The sequence below is a fragment of the Lasioglossum baleicum genome, chromosome 13 (assembly GCF_051020765.1).
Source record: "Lasioglossum baleicum chromosome 13, iyLasBale1, whole genome shotgun sequence".
Lineage (NCBI taxonomy): Eukaryota > Metazoa > Arthropoda > Insecta > Hymenoptera > Halictidae > Lasioglossum > Lasioglossum baleicum.
In genome coordinates this window covers 6,157,371-6,180,601 of record NC_134941.1, presented here as the reverse complement: position 1 = coordinate 6,180,601, position 23,231 = coordinate 6,157,371, and the positions used below count along the sequence as shown (strand labels likewise).

The window sequence follows — 23,231 nt, the reverse complement described above, 5'->3', positions numbered from 1 at the left end:
CAGTAGTATATTCAAAGTCCGCGAGTGTGTCAAACGCGTGATTTGTTGTATAAGTGTACGGCGCGATACGGTGACTGTTACATGTATTGTATTGTATCGAATTGTTTTGTATTGCCTCCCCTTCGCGCCGTGCTGCGCGTCAGCCCCAGTTCGGGGCCAAACGCCGATCATCAGTACAATGACAGTCAAAGTGAATACACGGGAGTTTCATTATTTCCAAGTTTTTGTGATGATGTGGCCATGTCAACCGCGTCATTTGTTATCAAGACGCAGAAAGTTTGCAAGTGTACAACGCAATACGGTGACCGTTATGTGGTGAGTACTATTTTCTTGTTTCATCCAGCGATTAAAATTTTTTCTTGTATCGTGTCGTCGCCTTCTTGCGGTGATTTCCTCTTGTGTCACGACGATCGATCGAATTGAAACGAATTTGTTATTTGTATTTATTAATTTACGGTACGATGTCGAGCCTTCTTTTTGTTTCTTAAAGACGTGGGGAAAAATACTTTTACGTATACCCCGGAAGGGGTTATGTGGGACTCGGGGGACACAGGTGGTCGGTGTCCCCCCAATTCCCACTAAAAAAACCGCACGTCTGGGACTTTTCAAGCCTTTTTCTCTCCTTCTTATGGCGGTAGACTCTTCCCAGGATTGCAAGGGGGTGAGATTCGCCTTCTCATTCGTCGATAATATTTACAAAAATGGGGGTTTTGCAGTAGTCAAAAACGCTAGATAAAAGATCGATCTGGGGCGCTATCTCACTTATAAGTTCTATTTTTTCGTTTACGAGGTGTAATTCGCATCATTTGGCAACTATGAAAATAGCTACATACGCAGTTGTATGCTTTCGAATAATGAAAATTACACCTCGTAAACGAAAAAATAGAACTTTTGAGGGAGATAGCGCTCTAGATCGATCTTTTATCTAGCGTTTTTGACTACTGATAAACCCCATTTTTGTATTATCGAGAAATGAGAACGCGAATCTCGTACTCTTGCAATGCTGGAAAAAGGAGTTCTTCACTTTTCGTATTTCTCCCTACTGTCTTGTGATTCGAGTACTACCCACTCCTGTTCTTGGCTCATAGTGCGATATCGAGCCTAGTTTCGTCCGATTCCGGATCGGAGCTAGTATTTATGAGCGTTCAACGTTTCTCATTTTCATCATAGCAAGCGGCGTGACACGCGCGTTTTCATTTCAACCATTAGATTGTCGCGACGTCGAAGAGAGGTGGGTCGACACAGTAGTTTCCGTCCCTGTTCCAAGCCGTATAAGGTACTGTCTTTCAAGGAGTTCCTGTCTGTCTAGTGCTTCCTATGTATATTCTAATATGTCTGTTGCGAGCGCAATTCTAAGTAAGATATCTGTATTTTCTCAACATGATGTCCCGTGCGAACGGGGTCAAGTATCTATTTCGAGCCCGTCGCCTGACAAAATAGCAGTCTGACTAAGGAAACCGACAGAAGATTTTGCGGCCAGATGGCAAATGGATCGCACGGTCGGCTGCAACCGCGCGCATCAATTTCGAATAAGGTTCTTAAAGCTTGATCGAGTTTCTGGAACGTTAGCTCGCTTACCCGTGTTAGATCTTTCGAGGAGCGTTCTAGTTTTCCGTCCGAGAGTTGTCGTTAAACTGTCCCCCAAGTCTATTTTCGCTTTCTCAGTAACTTCGGTCACTGTTCGTCGTCAAGGAGCTACTTTTTTTTATTTACACAGCTCCTGAAGAAATTCTATATTATTTAGAAAATTTCCCCGGCTCTTGTACGCGTTTTCAACGCTCGATCCTCTCCTGTCGGTTCTTCCAATCAGTTAAGTTTGTGGCTGCAAGGAAAAATGCCGCATGTCACAATTTCAAAAAATTTCAGTTTATGCATTAATTGAGACTATATTTACTTATTAATTTACACTGTAGGATTTTTATGTATTTACCAGAAAAAAAGTCGTGAAAACAAATACGAAGGCTCAAAAAAATAATGCAATTTAACCGACGTCCTATGTCAAAGCTTTCGTGATCAAAACTTTATACGGCAATATATCGAAAGTGAAAATATGTGATACATGCGGCGTTCTTCCTGACAATCACAGAAGTATCGTCCCAGGTTATTTATTTTAGAATTGTTGTAATTGGAAGGCTCTGTCTAGTAGGAAATGGTTTAATAAATGTGTTGGGTCAAACATATACTAGGATAAAAATAGCAAAATGTCTAGGTAAACTCGATCTTGTTAATTGTATAATCGCGGACGACCCCTTCCCACACTCTTGGGTCCTCCCCATCAAACTTCTGTGGAGTGTAGGAGGGGGTTGGGGAGTTTGATAGTGGGGAATCGGTATTGGTAGCGGGAGACTATAAATTACATTATTAACCTTCTCAAGGTAATATGGGGTCTCGGAGAACCCAGCTTCAGATTTTCGAAAAGAATTTTTATATGAATAAAATTAAATCTGTTCGTTTACTATTTATCCTGTGTTATTCTAGATTTATTAAGAACGAGGCTATTTATGAAATTCATTTGTCAGGGTCTAAGAGACCCCACTTTACTATTTATGTGTTATTAGACCTTACCTTGCGAGTGTTAACTTGTCATAATTTCCTAGCTTCAATATTTGTACATATTATACGTTTAAAATATCAACCCTCAGCACCCGAATGGTTACTCAAAGTTACCAGTTACCACCAAAACTTGCTGTATCATTATTCGAAATATTGTTTACATTATTAAATATGTTGGTGTCATTAGACAATCAATAGACTGCGGATCTTTATGCATTTATGAAGAAATGAACTGGTTGAAATATAAAACAGTGAAGGATATAAAAAAGTCTAAGAATATTGTTATGCTGTTTTCAACGTGAAAAGAGACTATTAAGGGATAAAATGAATTTTTATTTAACTACTGCTTCCTACAATCGACGCAGAATATTTTTATTTTGCATAAAGATCCGCAGTCTACTGATCAATTACTAAACATTTAAGTATTGCATGAGGTATTATATCAATTTCATATTCATAAAAAAATATATATAAAATGGAATTTATTCTTGGTTGGAAGAAATCTTTAATTTTCGAGTTAAAATAGCTCCAAGTGCAAAGAGGTAACATAAACCTACAGAAAAATGTAATAATCTCACGGTTTTCTTGTTAATTTGATTTTTATTGACAATTACGTTAGAACTTTTTAATGAATTCATTAACAGCAATACTATACTGGCAGAAATTGTTCGATCAAACAAATCGAGTGTCTATCACTGTCGTTATTCATGTTTTCAACGTGAAAATCGTTCCATCAGCGGTAAGCATGAATACGTTCGGTTTTTTATAATTACAGAGACAGCAAATTACATACTGATGTCCGCAAAATATGTTTCTTGAACACAAAACGTGCAGAAGACCTGTCTGCCTGCAGTGCATAACACGTTATTATTGGGTCTACGATAATTATAATCACGGAAGCGAAGTTTTTTTTATAAATTTTCAATCTGTCAAAAAACCGATAATTAAAATGTAAACAAACAAGTATAAAATTGGTTCATCACAATTTACCATTGCATCAACGAACTGTTCGATCGAAAAATAAATTAGTCGGCAACGCAATTAAAAAGAAGTAGTGAACGGATTAAATATTAAAAAGAAAATTATCTTAAATGTTATCGCTATCGCAGATTAATGGAATCTTGGTTATTAATATTTCTGTGTATTTTTGATTATATCATACGATTTTGTATACATTATAAAAATGGAAGTACCATACGTCAACGTGCTATAATAGTATAACAATCGAATTACAACAATCCGACTTGTTAAAACGCGAAACGTTAGAAATGTAATAAAACGTATACAGTTAATATAGTTTATGAAATATTGGGAATGTGCAAGGCATTTATTTGTTATATTCAAAATTGCGTATCAAAACTGAAATTCCATACGAGTTTATATGGATTCAGAGGTATAACACAGAGTTAAATTGTAAAATAATATTTATTTCTCAATATTTTAAAAGCCCGGGTTCCACGGTGTATTCTGATTTAATGGCATGATGAATCGTTTCGCTTGATGTATAAACTCTTCATCAACGATTAATCTCCGAAGAACGAAGGATCTATATACCGCGGAGAGCATTAAAAAACAGTTGGTTACGCGGAAAGATTGATATTGGAAGCGCGATTGGAATCACTGAAACATCTTATATTTTCCAACGATTAAAAATCGAAATTCCACACCGATTTGAACTCGCTTGCAGAAACGGAGGAAATGGATTCTCTCGTGTACGGCGTGTTCGTGCGTACAGTTTCTCACGTGAATGACAACCGACGACCATACTTGATGATTATAGAAACTCCTCCGCTGTGTGTCATAAAGGCATCGCGCAGAATGCTTTCATTTCCACGGTTTCAGATTACAATGAAGCGTGCGAGTGAAGAACTTTCTACTTCCAGCGATCATTCTTTCTATGAATGCTAAGAGTCCTTTCTAACGTGTCTTGGAGTACGATTGACGAAGAATCCTCCTTTTCTCTCGTCTCCCCTTTGAGGAGCTTTGTCGGCCCTGTTTGCTAGTTAAACTTTCAGTTTTCGATCACGAATAATCAACTGCTATTCAAATTCGTATTTTTATTGGCCGCTAGACTGCGGATTTCATGCCTTAATGGGAAAGTTGAGCAGGTGCAATTTGAGACAATAGAATTTATTGACACCGATGTATGATTCTCGATTAAAATTATTAGTGAATTAAATAAATTTCTATTCTGCTCATCTTGAAATGTAGAACATTTATATTTTGTCTCGAGTTGTAACATAAATACGTGTGGTCCTGTTCGGTGACTATTTTTATTTACCAATAAAGTACAAAATTATATTCTGTCATTTGTATAATTCTAAATCGTTAAAATTATTGGGACACTACAATCAGTGTTGGGCAAATTTCATTTCAAATAATAAATAATTAAATAATAAATAAACGTGAGCTTTTAATTGCAAATAATAACTAAACTTTTTATTTAAATGAAAGTTATTTAAATAATTCCAAAAATGATCTATTATTAACGAATAAAAATACAATTTGATTTATTATTTGTTAATGCAAATAATTTTTTTTACGGTATTATCACAGTTCAAATATTTGGATCCACTGTATTTATATTTACTGTCGAGCGAATTTATGTTAGAACTCTTTAAAAAGATCTGCAGTGTATTATAGTTACTAAAAACTGGATGCATGGTGAATTTCAATTGCTGCAACTGCTATGAATTGTACTGCTTGCATCTTTACTGTTACTCTTCCGAACCATGAAGAGAAGTTTCACAATCTTCCATAACCATCTTATTGTTGATGAGTGTACAACTACTGAAACAATTCGTCGAATATCGGACGTACAGTAATCGAGAAAGACGCTTGTCTCGCCTCCACGGAAACCATAAGTAAACGTAATCGCGTTAATTTCAGACAATATTCTAGGAATAAAGTAAAGGAGGGGCAAAAAGGGATCGTCAAACTGAATCCTCTTAACGGGCTACAATTGCACAGGTGTGTTCCCTGCAACTGTGTAGGTGATCTTCCATTGCCGTTCTTTCTCTTGACAAGGATTTCGCTCCGAGCACACCTGTATTACTTTAATTTCTGTCCTATCTTTTCATTTTTATCTGCACCCAACTATGGCATTAAAATTGCAATTTCTTCTACCGTTCCATCAGAACAGGACGTACAATATATCCAAAAATTATTTGAATACTAAATTTCTGATTCTTGAAAAATTGTCGATGTGTAAACTGTGATAATTTCGCCCAAAACAGTAATTTCTGAAATCTCACCTGCTATATCGGGCATAAATATTCTAGAAAAGTTTGTGCTTTGAAATGGGTCCAAATTCATTAGAAAAATAATAAATTTAAATTTAGTAAAAATATATTAGAAGAATTTAAAAAGACTATTATATCATTTTCAACCTATTAAACATATTAAGAAAGAAAATTTTCTATCTCACTCCAGTTTGTTGCAATTTAGGCAGAAAATTTTTATTTTGCACAAAGATCCGCTGTCTATTTATTATTGCACCCCTTTTTTAACGAAATTATAGTTCAAACGTTGACAATCTCTCGAGAATGGGAACTCTGTTCAAATATACTTTTTTATAAACATTAAATGAAATTGAAAATACCATTGCACTTTGCAATTTATCAAAATTATCGATTCAACTCCCGTTTTTGCAATTGTCTTGAGCAACTTTCGCTTTTTTTCCGCATAAAAATTCGTAGTTCAATAAATAATAGCGAATTCATCCACGAGGGTACGATTCGGGTGACCACCACACGTTGAACTTTTTCCTAATAAAAATTCCTGTCGCATTAATCAGAAAACTGTCGAGCAAAGTGCAACTACTCCTATTCTCCGGCATTGCTCAGGTTAGTTTTATTACTATTGTGTCTCTCCCATTCTAAAGTTTCAGATCCACCCCGAACAATAGACCGCCCAGATAACGTTCAGTCCTCAAAGGGTATCATCATACGTTAACAGTAGCCAACCGAGTTCCTATCTTCTTTCTTTCCACGTACAGTCCCTGCTCAGACAAAATACAGGTTGTCGTAGGAGGCGACCGAATGGAAACAGCCTCCTGAACATTGCAAAGGCAATTTCCTCCGACAATGGGGACCGCTTTATTCCACGCATGTGCGTGCCCTTCCTTTGAGCCCTCACGAGCAAGGGTTGAGCTTGGAATTCTCCCTTTTTTTCGGATAGGCTCTTCATCCTGTCAAAACCTGGGCCTTGACCAGGGAAAAGCGTTGAAACAATTCTAGAGCAACGAAAAAATCGTACGCTCATAGATAAAAACGTGTGGCGACTAAACAAATACGTTGTGCAAAACTAAATCGGTAAAACCACTGTAGATTAGTCATACAGTAGACGTGTAATATTTAAACTGTTATAACTTCGCGATGGAGAATCGTACAACAATTATCCTTGACTCACTGTAAAGCATAAATCATCTGCTATTAAAACTATAAATTGTTTTTTTGAATGACGTTTTTATTTGAAATTTTTTAATTTTTATTTAGTAAAAGAAAGTATGTTTTTACTTGTTCACAATTTACTTTTATTACAATTCAAGTTAGGTGAAAATAAAAATTTTCCGAGCCAATTGCAAAGAACAGAAGACAAATGAGAATGTACTTTTTCGTGTAATAGTTATAATCAGACTGTGGATGTTTATGCAAAATAAAAATATTTTAAATAAAAATTCACTTAATAGATTTTTTACATTGAACACAGCATAACGATGTTCTTAGATTTCAACCAATTTCTTCATAAATGCATAAAAATTCGCAGTCTAGTTACATTTGTTTCTGTCATGAATGCATAAAATCTTCAGTGAAAACTCTAGTGAAAACAGGGACGTTTTAAAATAAGCCCAGAATAGTTGTTAAATTTGTTGAATGTAAATTTAAACTCCTGAACTATTCTTAACAGAATGCAAGCAACATCTGTAATACCAAATGCATTTTCTTAGAGATTCTTACGCAAGACAAAATAATGCAATCCTGTATTTGCAATGTAAGAGCCTCGAAGTCTCTTGTTCAGTTGATACGAACGCATCTACGATACTAAATGCATTTTCTTCATGTTAGAACGTGGATTCTTACGCAAGACAAAATACGATTCCGTGTCCGTAATGTAAGAATCTCGAAATCTTCTATTCACTTAAGATAACAGGCACAACCTGCTGATACGTTAGACGTTGTTCGACAATGCTGGTATTTGAGCACCGCATTACGGAAACTACAGTTAGGCATTCAAGCAAATATAGTGGTACATTGTGCTACGTATACTGCTGCCTCTCTTGCTATTGTTCTTCTGATTAGAGTCACTAGAGAACGGGAAAGCCTAATAGCGAATGCTTAACGATTGCGAGATAAACGAACAGTTTCAAAGAATACGACTTATTGTAATTTAAGCGAGATCGATATATTCAAATGATATGTTGATATACGTTCCTCAGGAGTGTTCGATCGGCGAATATATTCGCAAGAAAAGGATAAAACAGAGACTTCACTAGAAGCCATTAATCTATTGTTGTGTTTCATAATTTATCTTCCATTATATCGATTAACTTAATGTGTACAGGGTGCTCCATTTATCTTGAACGTTTTAACACTTTATCGACAGAGCCATAACGCTAATTACTTACGCCTAATATAGGAAATGAAAATGCATGGAAGGGTGCAGTAAAATCATTCTTTTGAGCAGAAAAACTGATGTTGAATTTGAAACTAATGTAAAAAGCAAGATTCATTTAGATTTATAAAATTAATATAACAAAATATGAAAAAACCAGTCCATTGACAGGGTATTAATAACTTCGTTAATTTCACATTCGTGCAGGAAAAATTAATATTATTAGGACCAAGTTGACTATTAGAATCAAGGATATTTTTTATAATGTACTTATTAAGGTTTTTTATTGTAACGACAAATTCGTGTTGTCATATTATTTTAGCGAAAAGAATACTTCTAGAAAGTCTATACATTCTTTATCTAAAGATAAGTAATTTATTTGGAAGAAGTAATTGAATACTTTATAGTAGCAGTAGCTTATTTATTAATAGGTTTATAAAAAAAGTGATACTGCATGAATTGGCATAGAATTAAGCAACATAAAGTTGCCCGCGAATTTTTGGAAATGCAGTCAGCTCAAGAGTTTCATTGTGTTATCTTAACAAAGTGTCGAATGCAAATACTATCACGATTTTCTTTAGCCACGGATTTTTCGCAGATCTTACCGCGAAGATCGGTGTGTTCCGAAGACTCGGCCAACATAAACGAGGCGTGATAGCTTATGGAGGATTTCGCAAGGTGGCAGGCTATGCCCTCCACGAGGTATGACGATCCTTTAGACCTTACGTTCGGCGCATTGCACTTTTATTGTCGATCCTCTTGTGAACACCCATTCCTGCGGGGATGTGCAGTCTTCGGAGAATTTATTAAAACCCGCAACTCGTGCGTTTCCACTTCCATTCCATCATGAGAATAAGCTGGTCGTGGTATTTATAAAATTTGACTGGAGTTATCTTGTGGATTGACTGCTTTTTATTATTCCTTTCGTTCATTCTTTTTTCTTACCTATAAACAAGGTACTTATAAACAGCTGAAATAGTTTATGTAATTTTTAGATACGTCTTGGATAGCATTTTTAAATAAAATCATTGGTACACTATTTCACCAGTGTACTTTACGTTGCTTACATTTTAACACTGCATTTGTAATATATTTGTAATTATTTTATTAATGACCACGTCAACGCAACAGACTGCAGATTGCGTTCGCAAAAATTCATTAAAGTTCAATTGACGTTTTCCAACGAAAATTCACAAAAATGTATTTATTCATATATGAAACAGCATTTTAAATATATTCTATATTGCACACTTTGACACGTTCATTACGTATTTGATTCTATCTAAATAAGAAAAGTAATGGTTTACTTGATGTTGAATTTTCGAATTGGTTTTAAGAGATTGAAAATTTAGATAATCATTTGTAGTCGGTCATAAAATAATGTTAATTCTACAACAGGATACTCTCGTGTAGCACAGTAAGAACGACTATTTTTAGCAAATGTGAAACGAGTACTACAAAAATGATTTATTTAAAGAGAAAGCCCGCAGCTACGCAAATTTACAAAGAAAAGCGTGACAAAAACATATTTCATTTCGTGCATTCTGAAGTCACCTCTGGCGTGATAACCAGGTTTATGTACAGCTGCATACCTAGAGAAATAATTATAGCGAAAAGGGTTAAAACCCCTTAGAATATAACACTCTAACGCACAAACAGCGAAAAATGTTTTAATTATACAAGAAAGCTAAATAAAATTCCGAGCACAGCTTCTAAAGCTAGATTATATTTTACTATTTCTTTCAACAATTCTGTTTGCACTATAAATTAGACGCTACTGAAAATAGCTGCTCTTTAAAACATCGTATTTTAACGAGTATATGTACTTGTAATTCATTAGAAGAACACAAGATGCAAGTAGGAGTTTATTTTTCTCTTTGGCGCTTTTATTAAGTTGTAAACGATATGTTGATACTATTTCAAATTGCATCCATGCATTTTTATTATAAATGGATAGTAGAACTGCTTCTGCTCATTTATTCTCTTTTACGTGTGTTTCCCTCGACTTTTTAAAGGCAAGAAACTCAATTTTTCGCCAAATAAAAACAACGTGCAGGCTACGGTACTAGTAACCAGTTTGCCAGGCCACAAGGACAGAAAAAGTGAGTCAATAGAGACGCTAAATGCAGAGTGTGTATAACAAAATCGAATTGGCTTTTTTTCCATTCCGTTGTAGAACACACGGGGATGAACTTTTAGAACGCGTTAGGGGCGGAAGGGGTCGCGACACGAGCTACATATATCGGATTAAAAGAATTGATACACAGGTGTTCGGATGTGGTTTTAGCGAGATATTCGGAAAGTATGAGATATATGCTTCACGTCTCGACAAAACTGCATCACGTCTCTTTATCTTTTTCTCTCTGTACGTTTCTCGAAAAAACAACATACAATACCAGCGACAAGAAATAGATCAAATCTATTTTTCCGGGCTGATTCTCGCATTAGGAGGGTGAAACCAGCCCTTTGAAAAACTTCAATATTTTGGTGAAATATCTCGAGAACAACAATATATTATCGTGTCTACCAAACTGTGCAAAAAAAAATTGTTGAGGAAACTGAATTTACGCGTTGTTAGCCATGGATCGTGGACTACAAAGAATTATGGAATAATTGCCGGTCGATGTGTTGAAAAAAATCGATTTTTTGAGAATGAAAAATCAGAATCACCCTTAAACCATTCACGCGTTTCGTTTCCTCTCTCCGAGACCGTTTGCACCTCTCGACTTGTCCCGTTCGATGCCTTTTTTTGGCGGGCTTTCGCATGCAAAGTTCATCCTTGCCTCGCCGGCAGCCCCCGATTCGTGAAAACCCGCCCCCATTCGAGCGTGTTGACTGAACGTGTCGGCGTGGAACACCCTGTTGCAAATAACGCCGCGACCTTCCTCGCCTCCGGGGGCGAGACGAGAAAAGATATACGAGCGGTACACACGCGTGTAACGCGTTCCCGCGTGCCCCGTTTCGTGACAGAGGCTGCGCGAAGTTTCGGCTGAACCATGAACGCCGGATAACTACCGCCGTAACGTTTATAGCGTCTGAAACAAAGTGTTCCTATTAATCTCAATCTCTCAGGGAATTATACGGGGTGTCTGCGAACTGGTTCCGCAACCTAAGAACAGCTGAATCTACATGGCAACGGGAAACGTAGAAACCGGGCATCGAAAGAGTTATGGGGCTCCATAATGGGTCCTAAACAACGCTGAACTACTTCGAGTGTTTTTATAAACGGCGTCACCAGCATTGCTATCCACGTGAACCTCGGCTTTTATTATTAATCCTTGGGAACAAAAGCACCAACATATTATATATAAAGATGGGTAAAATTTTTTAAAGAATTGGTAAATCCCCTATGGAATATGTTAGTATTTTTTGTTCCGTGAAATATAAATATTGTATGTGATCAAATATTTTTTTAAATAAATAGAATCCCTTTAAAAACAGAATAAAAATATAATATTTCATTACAATTGAATGTCAATTGATAATAAAATCCATTTAAAAATAAAATGAAAATATTTCATTACAAAATGCAATATTTTTAAAGCAGCATATTGTTCGTGTCAAACATGTTTGGTCCTCTAAGTACCCCTTTCCAGTTCGCGTTCATTTCTCTTCTTTCTGCTTTAATATTCAGACACTCTTTATAGAAGATTGAGTTTTTGAAAATTGAATCGACTGATTTGTCGTGTATTTTTAGGTAATTGGAAGGATCAGTTTACTAGATGACCTGTAATAGAAATTTTCTAATACAGTACTAAACTATAAATTATGATTAGCTGCTTGTTAAAATCTTTTTGTTTGTTTGAACATTTCAGTCATCTGTTAAAAACGTCAGTTGTATACATTTCTAGTAAATCTAACTCCTTAAAAACGCTGTAGTCGTCTGGTGTCAATTTTTTAAAAATGGTGTTATTCTGAAGCGTCTTTGAACATCCGACAATTGTAAATAAGTGATTCTCGAGGTAAACGTAAAGCTACGAGGTAGAAGGCATTTCTAAAACGCGGTGATGCGACTGAGAATTTTCCTGGCAATTGATTTGTCCGTTACGCTCGTCTCTGGAACTCGTTGTTTCGCAGCCAGTAGTAATAGAGTCGATGTAATCAGACCTGGCCGTTCGGGTAAGTGGGTAAGGATTAGTTGTCCGGTTAGCAGTAATGGACTTTCCATACTCAGCCGGCGTAGTCGAGGAAATTAATGACCGTTTTCTCGGGAAGAAGATGTTGCAAAAGCCCTGGAGATTCAACTGTCGCATACAAATTTCTTGAATTTCGACTCACGACGTTCTCCAACATTTTTGCAAATCTTCGTGTTACTTCCCTTTATTTCATCCGAGTACGTTCATTCTTTTTATTCAGCTTTTTAGCTAGAACCTACAGGAACGTTCACTTTCTCTTCTTACTTTTCAAACTTTCGATTATTCTTCACCTACTATCTTGCAAAATATTTACAACTTTTTACTCAAACTATAATCGTAGTTTTATAACTTCCTTGCAAGAAGTAAATGTTTGATACTCGTTTTAAGAAATTACTACTGAAGTAAGAAATTGTACAATCCAGACCTGCAGTTTAATTATTAATTGTTCGAACAAATTTTTTTAATTAATGCATAAAATCTACAGTCTATTAGTTGGACAGTCCGGTAATACCACACCTGCTAGTGTTTAAATCTGGTCAGCAAAACAGAATTATGTTTCTCGCCACCGCACCGTGATAAAAGATATATACGTTATGTTTGTTCCGACAGGTTTCTCTGCCATCCACAAAAACATTTTGAAACGGTTCTGTATACTGATTTATATAGTCACCTTTTGTACCCAGATTTCCACTGAAGCTTATATTAATGTTGCAATACTATATCATAGTCCGTTGTACTCAACAAATTAACAAAATATGTACTTCGAGTTGAGAATTTTGTTGAAATGATTCTTGCAGCAACGAAGTTTAACAATCTTATTAATTTGTACAGATATTATACATATTTTACAGCAGGTCTGTTTCTTTAAATTATTTCTGTTCGAAAGCAGTGTTTGCAAAAACAACCAATACAGATGGCGACAATAACAATGTGTAAGAAGTATAATAGCACTCTCGCATCGATGCTTCAGCAATTTACAAATACACAATCTTCATTAAATCTAAATAAATTAACACTAAACCTACCACTGCCGCGGTCAAATGACCGGTTTTATATTTTTCATCTTACAATATTAACATAATCAAGTTGCTGATATGTAAATTGATTCGACAAATTTCTTCATCCAATCACATATTGTGATAAAAATTGCACAAAATCTAAATAAATAGAGCCTTGTCATTTTTGCAAGCTAAAACATTTTAATCGCTTTTAGTGCTCGGTAAGTTTAGTGTTAATGGATTTCATTAAATTTCACGAATTCATTTAAATTATTTGAATTTAATAAAAATAGAGTATAATTTATTCAGCATGTAGCAAACAATTTTATCTACGATATCACATATTTGCAATTTGCAAACATCAATACTTGAAAAAAGATGAGAATTCCATTATATGTAGATGCTGTCATTTCGAAATTGATTGTTCCTTCGCAAAGCCGTCAACTCGCGAAAGTGGTTCTAATAATTTGATCACCGACTGTTGTACACGACAAAGTTGAACCAGTTCGTCGCGCAAAATAATGTTCATCAGAAATTGGCCGACGATCGCAAAGTTTTAATTGCAGCGCGTCTACGTCAACGCAAAGGTGGCGATAAATAGGGGCAGGACAACCTGCGAATAATAGTTGTCCCGACGTGTTTCCTTAAGCGTTCACGGTCCCGAATGCAAGCAGACAAATGTCTACAACCGTAAAATGTTCTCTGTTACAACGTTTCCCACCAGAGGGAAATCCCAGAAGCACGGTCGCGCACATTTGACGGAGCGCAAGCAAATTTCACGCGACTCACTGAAAGAATTAACAGCGTAAATCATGCGCACGAGCTAATACAACTCGCCGAGCACAGTATACCGTGACCAGTTAAAATATACTTCTAACATGTTTCAACATATAGTAATTCCTCTCGAAATTGTAATATAAATAATTTTTGTAATTTATATAGATCAACTATATACATCATGTACATGATGATGTTTGAACATACATTAATTTATCTCAAAGTTGTAATATAAATAATTTTACACGATGATGTTTGAACATATATTAATGTACGCTGCTCTTTACTTTATCGGACTCAAAATTTGTGCCTTTCCCCTATAAATTATGATGTATTTGGTATGTAATTCAGTAGATTTGTACCGGGGAGGCTGCAGATCGAAGTTTCAATCCAGTAGGATCAATGGTTCAGGAGTTATGCTTGCTTAAAGTTCAACAATCTGCAGTGTTTTTGACAGGTAAGGGCGCCGCCATATTGGTTTGAAGTGACGGTCGCGCGTCGCTTACCGAGCAGAATAATTAATTAGTTGGTTGATGATTAGGACGGGCGGGGGCGTCAAGGACCGGCGGTTCTGCTCGGTAAGCGGCTCGCGGTCGTCACACTAGAAACCAATATGGCGGCGCCCTTACCTGTCAAAAACACTGCAGATTGTTGAACTTTAAGCAAGCATAACTCCTGAACCATTGATCCTAACGGATCGAAACTTCAATCTGCAGCAGCCTCGGGTACACATCTACTGGATTACATACCAAATACATCATAATTTATAGGAGGAAGGTACAAATTTTGAGTCCGGTAAAGTAAAGTTTATCCTTAATTTATCTCAAAATTGTAATATAAATAATTGTACATGATGATGCTTCAGGATCATGTAGCAGAGTTGCACAGTTTTTTAAAAATAAATTCAATATTGCAATAAAATCACAGACAGATTAGAATTCGGGTGGGGCCCCTCAAACGTTTGCTTCCCCCACCAACCTCGCTTTCATGAAGCGCGCACCTTTGTCGTGTTCGCTGGTGTCTCGTGTCTACGTTGCCCCATCGTAAGTAGCTGTTCGCGACAGGCGAAGCGCGTTCCAGTGTGTCCAGACAGGGGTAATCGAAAAGGAATCGGGGGAATACAAGTACCCCCTCTCTGATGACCAGAGTAATATGTGACACGTTGCGCGACGAGAATAGAGTGAGGAAGAGTGAGGCGAATGGAAGACATGTTGCGCGTGCGCGATAGGGACTGAACGGTGGAAGGGGATAAGGTGGAGAGCCTGGAGGGGGAAATGAAGTTGAAACCAACTTCATTCTGGCCACACTGGCGCGTTCTAAATGTTCACTGTGCGAGGAACAAGCGGTAAAAATTTTTAGAAATTGTATAAAATAAGTTCAGTATCGCATATCATTGTAAATCGCGAAGAAGATTTCGGCGCGATTTAAAACGTTCACTGTAGGGAGGAACAAGCGGTGAATACTAGGGGCGGCTGGTTACCCGAAATTTTGTGAATACCCTGAGGAACGTGGCCGCGTGTTACGGACTTCTTTTAACAAATGTCCGCCGCCGGTCCGCCCGGGACTTGATGCACCGTCTCCCTTTATTCTGCATCTCTGTCTCCGTCAGTTTCGTGGGAGACGACGTAATAACGCACTCGTGTTTGCAAATGTATTCAGAGACGAGGGCGCACTCGTCGACGCGAAGGAGACGGAGAGAAGAAGCGGCCCGAGCATTATGTTTATCTCGGCAGCATGCGCGGCCACGTGCAAAAACCTCCAAGAAAGGTCCTTCAGATTGATCTGTCGCCCGCCCACTACTCGCCGAGACTAGTCTCGACGAAAGCAGCCTTACGATGACCTGATTTTGCCGCTCGAACAGCTCGGCTCTGCTCAATCAAAAATAATTTCACCAGACGAGGACTCGTTAGCGATCCGGCGAATTGTTGCCGGGAGTCGCGCGGTACTTCGCCGTTCTCGTTGCGATTCATCGAACTCCGCGAACGCGCGGCCCTTTGTTTCAAGGTATTCTCGTTTTTCATTTTCGAAAAATCGATTTTTTCGCGTTTTCTGTAACACTTCAGCGGTATATCGTACTAGGACCTTTCTGAAATTCTGGTTAGCACAGGGTGTTTTGCTTGTCTGAAAACGTAAATTTCCAGTGACGCACTGAAGTAACGAAAAAAATTTGTTTGCAAAGATTAGTTACAGTTATTTGCAATTATAGTTCTTTATGTGCTAGTTCTTTGTCGTTGTTGTTGTATGCGTCAAATCTTGTAATCGAATTTTAAACCACTACCCGATAAGCTAGAGACTTGAAACTTTAAACGTAGCTCAGAACTGGATGACAATGCAATATCAAAAAACAAATTTTTAAAAAACTGGGCGTTCAAGAGAAAAAAATTTTAATATTAACCGTTACGCCTCGTCATGTGACGCTCGGTAGTACGGCATCGCGTTTAGCGATCCCCACTCTGCGCGCCAGCGCTCCCTACTCTACTACGCGTTCCCACTCCGGCTCATCCCCACTCCACTGACCCATTTCGCACCAAAGGAACTCGGTCAGTGTGGTGTTCCGCTCATTCAGTTCCATTTCGGACAATTTCGGACTCCATCAAGAGACGTCCTCTCGAAAGAAAGGCACGAAAAGAAAAATGTCGGTTCATTCCGTAATGTCGTTTCCTCGCGGTAACTTTTGGTATAAAATATTAGTGCTTGCATTCATTTTTACATCTCCACATTACCGGGAAATTGATGGATTTCTTCTTCAAAAAGTTTCGGTGGTTAGACTAGAAGAGCTCATTTAATGTTGTCTTTCTGTTACACGTGAATTTGTTGAATTTTTTCTTTTTAATTTATGCTGACTACGCAATTAAAAACCCTGAAAGGTTCAGTTCATTGTTCGAGAAGATATTCTTTAAACTTTAATATTACATAAGATCTGGAAGAATTCCGATATCCTCCAAGTTTTTCATAATTACCGCACATAAATTAAGCTACCCTATTTCATTTTTAAAGTTTTACGGTATGCGCCATTTACCACGCGAAGAAATATCGGCGCCCTTGCGGTTGACTGATCGGCTACTAATTCTTAAATTTTACACTAAAAATAGAATAATTTGTACCATAAGGCCGACGATATTCTATCGATTTATGGGTTGCTGGAATTGATCAACGGTCCAATTATACATGGATTACTTGCGTCATTAATTCGAGAGACGAGTGAATAATGGAAATAGCTTAGGAAAAGTATTTTTAACGCTTGGAGACGTCTCAAGAAATTTTGTAACTGATATGTGTAGAATGAAAATTGTCTGCAATAATTCAAGGTTCAGCAGTTGCATAGACATTTATTTCTTTTCTTAATAATTTTCATGAGTTTTTTGAAAATAATATGACATTATTATCAAATTCTTTAAGTGTTCTGTAAGTCTACTGATATCCTGATGAAAATGTTTTTTTATTATCTTGGGTTGTACTCTTTAAAGTGTTATAAATTCTTTCTTTATAATGAAAAAGGTATAGATCCAATGAAATTAGAAAATAATTTATTATCCTGGTTTGTAATTTTAAAGAAGACCGAAGGGGATTCATTGAAAATTATTTAACCATACTGCATACCTCTAGACAAGGGATTAAACAATTCAGCAATAAATTGAATCGACCCTCAAATACCTAATTGTGAATTTTAATTGAATTATCAAGTCATAAATGAACGGCAATATTAATTTACATTTGAGAAATTAATAACAATTATTCTCGTGAAAAAATCATTCATGCGCGAAGTTGTGGATGTTTCCCTTGTAGCGATATTCCTTTGTCATAAGGATAATCGTTCGAGGTTCGTTTCCACTATGGGATGTTTTGGCTTTTAGTGGCGTTGTAAAAAAGGAAGTGTAATTAATGAATTTCACGATGAACATTTTTCCCGGTGGGTCGTTGCAAAAACCACCTGTAATTTCACCTGAAAAGAATTACATACAACGCAGTTAATTTAACGTCACACTTTATGGAGCCGCGTTTATGCTCTATCCCAAGTTTTTCTCCGAGATGGAATACTAAAGTTTCGTCAGGATAGTCACCTCGCGAAAGAAAATTCTATTATGAACAAAACCAGTAATTTTTTACTCGAGGCTGAGAGATCACTCTCGACTTCTTCGAAATTCAGCATTTTATATTCAGCAATATAGCTGGATTGTTAATCTTTCAACGTTTCACTTACTAAAAGTCTACTTGGCAAACAATTTCTTCTCCATAGTTACTGAAATTGGAAGTTTGTTCCGATAGGAACTTTATGAATAAACTTGAAGTTAAATAGTTTCTGTTGAGATTGTACTAAAAATCTGACAAAAATTTTGAAAATTATACAAGTGAAACAATGAATTAACTTTTTGTAATTGGAACATTGGGTTTATATTGAATTGGAAAAATACTATAAATGATAAATTAAATAACATTACATAATATAATCCCTAGAGAAATGTATAAGGAACAGAATGAGCGTTGGTTGAATATGATTAGTGAATTAGTTACCGAGTTGTCTTGCATGCTAGTCTAAAAAATCCAGTTTCGAGACAAACGTGTTTAATTTGTCGGATTTTATGAATTTACAAAAAAAAATGGATGGGCGAAATTTCAAATCCTGAACAGATTAAAACACAATTGAAGAACATCAATATGTTATTGTCAACTTTCAAATATTATTAACACTTTACCTACCGGAAGCCTATTAATAGGATTTTCAACAATTTTTCTGCACCAAAAGAAACCATAGAAATTTTCTTTTACATTGCAATCTTAAATGAAACTATTAGATGACGTTATTGAGAGCGACTTGTCAGTTCATAATCGAAATTGCTGTTGCTACTGAAGGTTCCATTAAATAGTGTTTAGCCATGTATCATAGATCTTTCAAAATTATGCAATAATCACCGGTCTTGTTTAAAGAAGAAAACAAATTTTTATATTGTTAATCTTACAAATCAGGCAATTTTTATTTTGCATGAAGATCCGTAATCTAACATAGTCATTTCAATGAATTTCCGTATAAAATTCTGAGAAAGCATTTTCAAGGTACTTTTAAAAATTTCGATTTTTTGGACCAGTTCCACGAGAATCTCTTACAGGATTAGCAGTTCAATAGAACAAGGTATCCCAGGAGGGGCAGCCAAATCCACAGTGGCTCGAGCAGCTACAAAAAGCTATCCCCGCAATTACGAATTAGCCAGTTCACATCTATCGTTCAAAGAATGGTATGGCCAAGCAAGAACCAGGCGCAGGCTCTTCCTGGATATCGAAACTACCCTTAGAGAGCTAGAGCTAGAGAGAGAGAGAGAGAGAGAGAGAGAAAGAGAGCGGGAGAAGCCGTTAAAAAGATACAAATGAGAAACGGGGGCGTAATTGGCGGTGTAGCTCTTCAATTTTTCCTGATCGGTTCTCAGACGGCCATGGCGAAGTCGTTGGAGAGAACGATATTTCAGTGGTATCGAGTGGCCCGTTGGTTCATTTGCAGTTTCCGGTGTAAGCGTGGGTCCGCGAGCTATTCGACTGGGTATGGAGATATCGAACCGTTGCGAGAGCGGGATCGAATGCACCGACCGTGCAGTTGACGTAACCTGCTTCACAGATAAACCTTTGTAACGTTTTAATGGCTCGGCTCTGACATTCGACGGGAGAAAAAGAGTGGAGGTACTCTGGCGGTTCTCCCGCTCCTACTAACTCTCTCTCCCTCTCTTTCTCTCCCTCTTTTCATTCACCGTGGCACGTCTGGTAAAAGGAAAATTCCCCGATTGCGAGGAAAACTGAATTCTCGTAGTAATGAGGTCGACCGAGTTCGCTCCTCCTTTTTCCTTCTTTGCGTTTCGGTTTCAATTTTTTTCGGGTTTGTTCGTTTCGTTTTTTTCAATTATGCGAATGGACGGGTTCCGGAACAGCCCGGCCCATTTCTGCGATCATCGGCACGCCGACGACCATGCTAGCTGGACGCGCGCTAGCTATGCAAGAGTTGCCGGCTTCAATGCGGACCTTTACCACTAACAGCACGCTGGTGACTGCAGTTTTGCGCGTCCGCTGCACTCCGAGATGATCACCGATAGTAGCTACCCCGTGCGTTAGCACGGACGCTACTTGCCAGTTCGCACTCGTTTTTACCCACCAACCCACGCCACCATTCACATAAATAATAGCATCCCGGTGGCTCATGTGTTTCTGGCCGAGCAGATGGCGAACCCTTTGCCGGGATGCAACTTCAGCTCTGTGTCGTTCTTTCTGCACGGCTTTCTTTCACAGGATTACCGTGATTTTGAAATTCATGGGGGAATATGGTCAATGGGAAGTCGACCTACAATTTCTATTTAGATGAATGGCAATTGGATTTACTACGCTCACGTTGGCATGCAAAGCGTCTATCATTCTAGTAAAATAATGGCAAAAGGGTTATAATGAAAATAAACAGAGAGCGAAATGTTTACGAAAATATAATACTAGGAAGTTCATTCTATGTAGAATTAGTAATAATAAAATTAACAAACAAATTGGAAGTGACGTCAATCGCAAATTTAGTTGTCATATGGCCAATGGGAAGTCGACCTACAATTTCTATCTAGATGAATGGCAATTGGATTTACTACGCTCACGTTGGTATGCAAAGCGTCTATCATTCTAGTAAAATAATGGCAAAAGGGTTATAATGAAAATAAACAGAGAGCGAAATGTTTACGAAAATATAATACTAGGAAGTTCATTCTATGTAGAATTAGTAATAATAAAATTAACAAACAAATTGGAAGTGACGTCAATCGCAAATTTAGTTCTCATGAAAATTAATATATTACATACTATTAAAACTAAATGTAAATTATATACAGGGTGTCTCTCTCTCCCACGTAACACTTTTCACGATTTTTCGATTAAGTGCATGCGATAATATGACTAAAAAATATTTTAAACAAAAGTCGATCAGTTTTCGATTGGCTATAGATTGCAATAAAAAGAGTTCAAAAATTTTCTTTTTAATTATTGCCAAGGCCAGTTTCATTTTTTTAAATGGTACTTCAAGATCATCCGAAGAGCATGGTATACTAGGTCGTTGAATTCGTCTTGATATGGGCTATAATAAGTGTCGAAAATACCAAGTGTCATTTAAAAAAATAAAGATGGCCTTGACAGTACTAAAAAAAATTTCGAACTTTTTTTATTCAATGCATAGCCAATCGAAAACTGATTCAACTTTTGTTTTAAATATTCTTTTGTCAGATCATCGCAAGTACTTGAAAAATCGTGAAAAGTGTTACGTGGGACACCCTGTATATTATAAAATAATATATTACACACTATTAAAAATAATACATACTATTATTTTATAATAATATATATAATTTATATTATAGTTTTGTACATTTATATACTAACGAAAAGGATACACATACACCGTTTTTCTATTATAAATAAATGTTTGATCGCGTCATGCTTCTATCATTTGATTACTCGAGTAAAAAAGAATTAATCTGAAAGAGATTTTATAGAAATGACAGATGCAAGATGTAAATGCAAGATGAAATTATGTCAGTGTGTATAGTAGAACGAATCCTGTCCTAAAATCCAGTACACATTAAAACATTCGAAGGTTCAATAGCAGAATGGCGGTACGCGGTTGAATGCATTCAAATTTTCGTCAGAGATTTGCTGGGAAATGAGTGTCGTGGCAGAGCCCCGCAATCATCGTACCCTCATTTTGACGGCTCGCTTCATTGAGTTACACTGGTTAACAGAGTTAAAGATGTCGGAGCGGTACACATAACGGGGTCGAAATATTAGGAAAACGAAAGGGGTTGTTGCCAGGAATGTTTTGAGATGGTAGAGATATAGGAAACGTGAGAGGAAGAAGCCATTGCGGATAGCAGTAATCTAGACGCGTTTTGATTTACGCGAGAAATTTTACCCGCATACTCGTTAAGCGTGCATGCATCCGCAGTTTATTCGTTAGATACAGCTATTTCTGTTGTGCAGTTCAAGCGCACGAATCAGAGAAAAATGCGATAGTCGCTGCGGACGAAAATAGGATCGTTAATCATCGTGTATTTTTTTGGATATACCGTATATCGCCGTGAACAAACGCTCTGTGCTTCAATAATCTGTTTCCCTATAATCAATTATTTTCGGCGAAAACAGCCGCTGATTTACACGTCGAACGACACATAAATGCAAATTCGATATATTCGTACCGTGCAGACCTTATTCATTGGAGTCCAAGACTTACGAGTACCGAAAGAAAATTAACTCTGCTGTGCTCTTTCAGACACTTCGAATGTTTCATACAATACATTATTTACCAATGATACTTTAACACTGACTGCCGAACAGTCTCCCCCATAACATCCCACAGAATAATAGTAATTTCATTATTGTATTGTAATAAAACCTGCAGAGTTAAAGCGTATTACTAAACTACGGATCTTTATGCATTTATGGCGTGTGGAAATTTTCAAAGATATTAAAACACGAAATTCAATAAAATTTGGTACGATTTTTCTTAATTTTGTATCTACGACGACCCATTGCCACTGGCAATGAGATTGTATTTGATTCCACTGTCTTAACATTTATCTACAACAATTAAAAATTGCATAAACATCTTGAACTCTTGTAGATTATATTAAAAATTAATTTTTAATGGTAGACGAAGAATTAGTTCATTCGCATATGACAGGCGTGGCAGTCAACGATCATTGCTAGATTTTTGTAACTGTTTGAAATATCTTCTTTATTCATGTATACCTCAATCAGGTACTTGTTTTATAAAAATAACAATCATCATATTAAATTTTGAGTCTTACAGTTTTTATTAAATTGTTCAGAACTTATAAATGCATGAAAAGATCCGCATAGTAATTATTGCGTACCTCTGTAGTAAGGTTTGCGAATTACGAAATAAAAGCTGTGGCGCATATAAGACTGCAGAATAATTTTGAAGGTAATATGTCAAATGAGCTTGGCCGAGCAGCTGCATCATTTTATCTCTGTATACGCGTGCGTGCGGGTGTAGCGTATTTTACACGGCTCTTTAGTCATTACTGCGCATTTTGATGCGACAGCCATCCAGTGCAAATTATAGCAAAGGAACAATAGGCTAGCCATTTCCATTTCAGTCCGTTGACGAAGCAGTAGGTTGCGCGGA

General features: G+C 36.9%; 1 long non-coding RNA gene across 1 annotated transcript in view; it reads left to right on the top strand.

Annotated features, from left to right (window-relative positions):
• Positions 1-254: 254 nt before the first annotated feature.
• LOC143215227 (uncharacterized) overlaps positions 255-23,231 on the top strand; it is an 87,495-nt gene continuing 64,518 nt past the window's right edge. The window contains exon 1 of the long non-coding RNA XR_013010327.1: positions 255-315. This is a non-coding gene — a long non-coding RNA (uncharacterized LOC143215227). The remainder of the gene's footprint in view (positions 316-23,231) is intronic.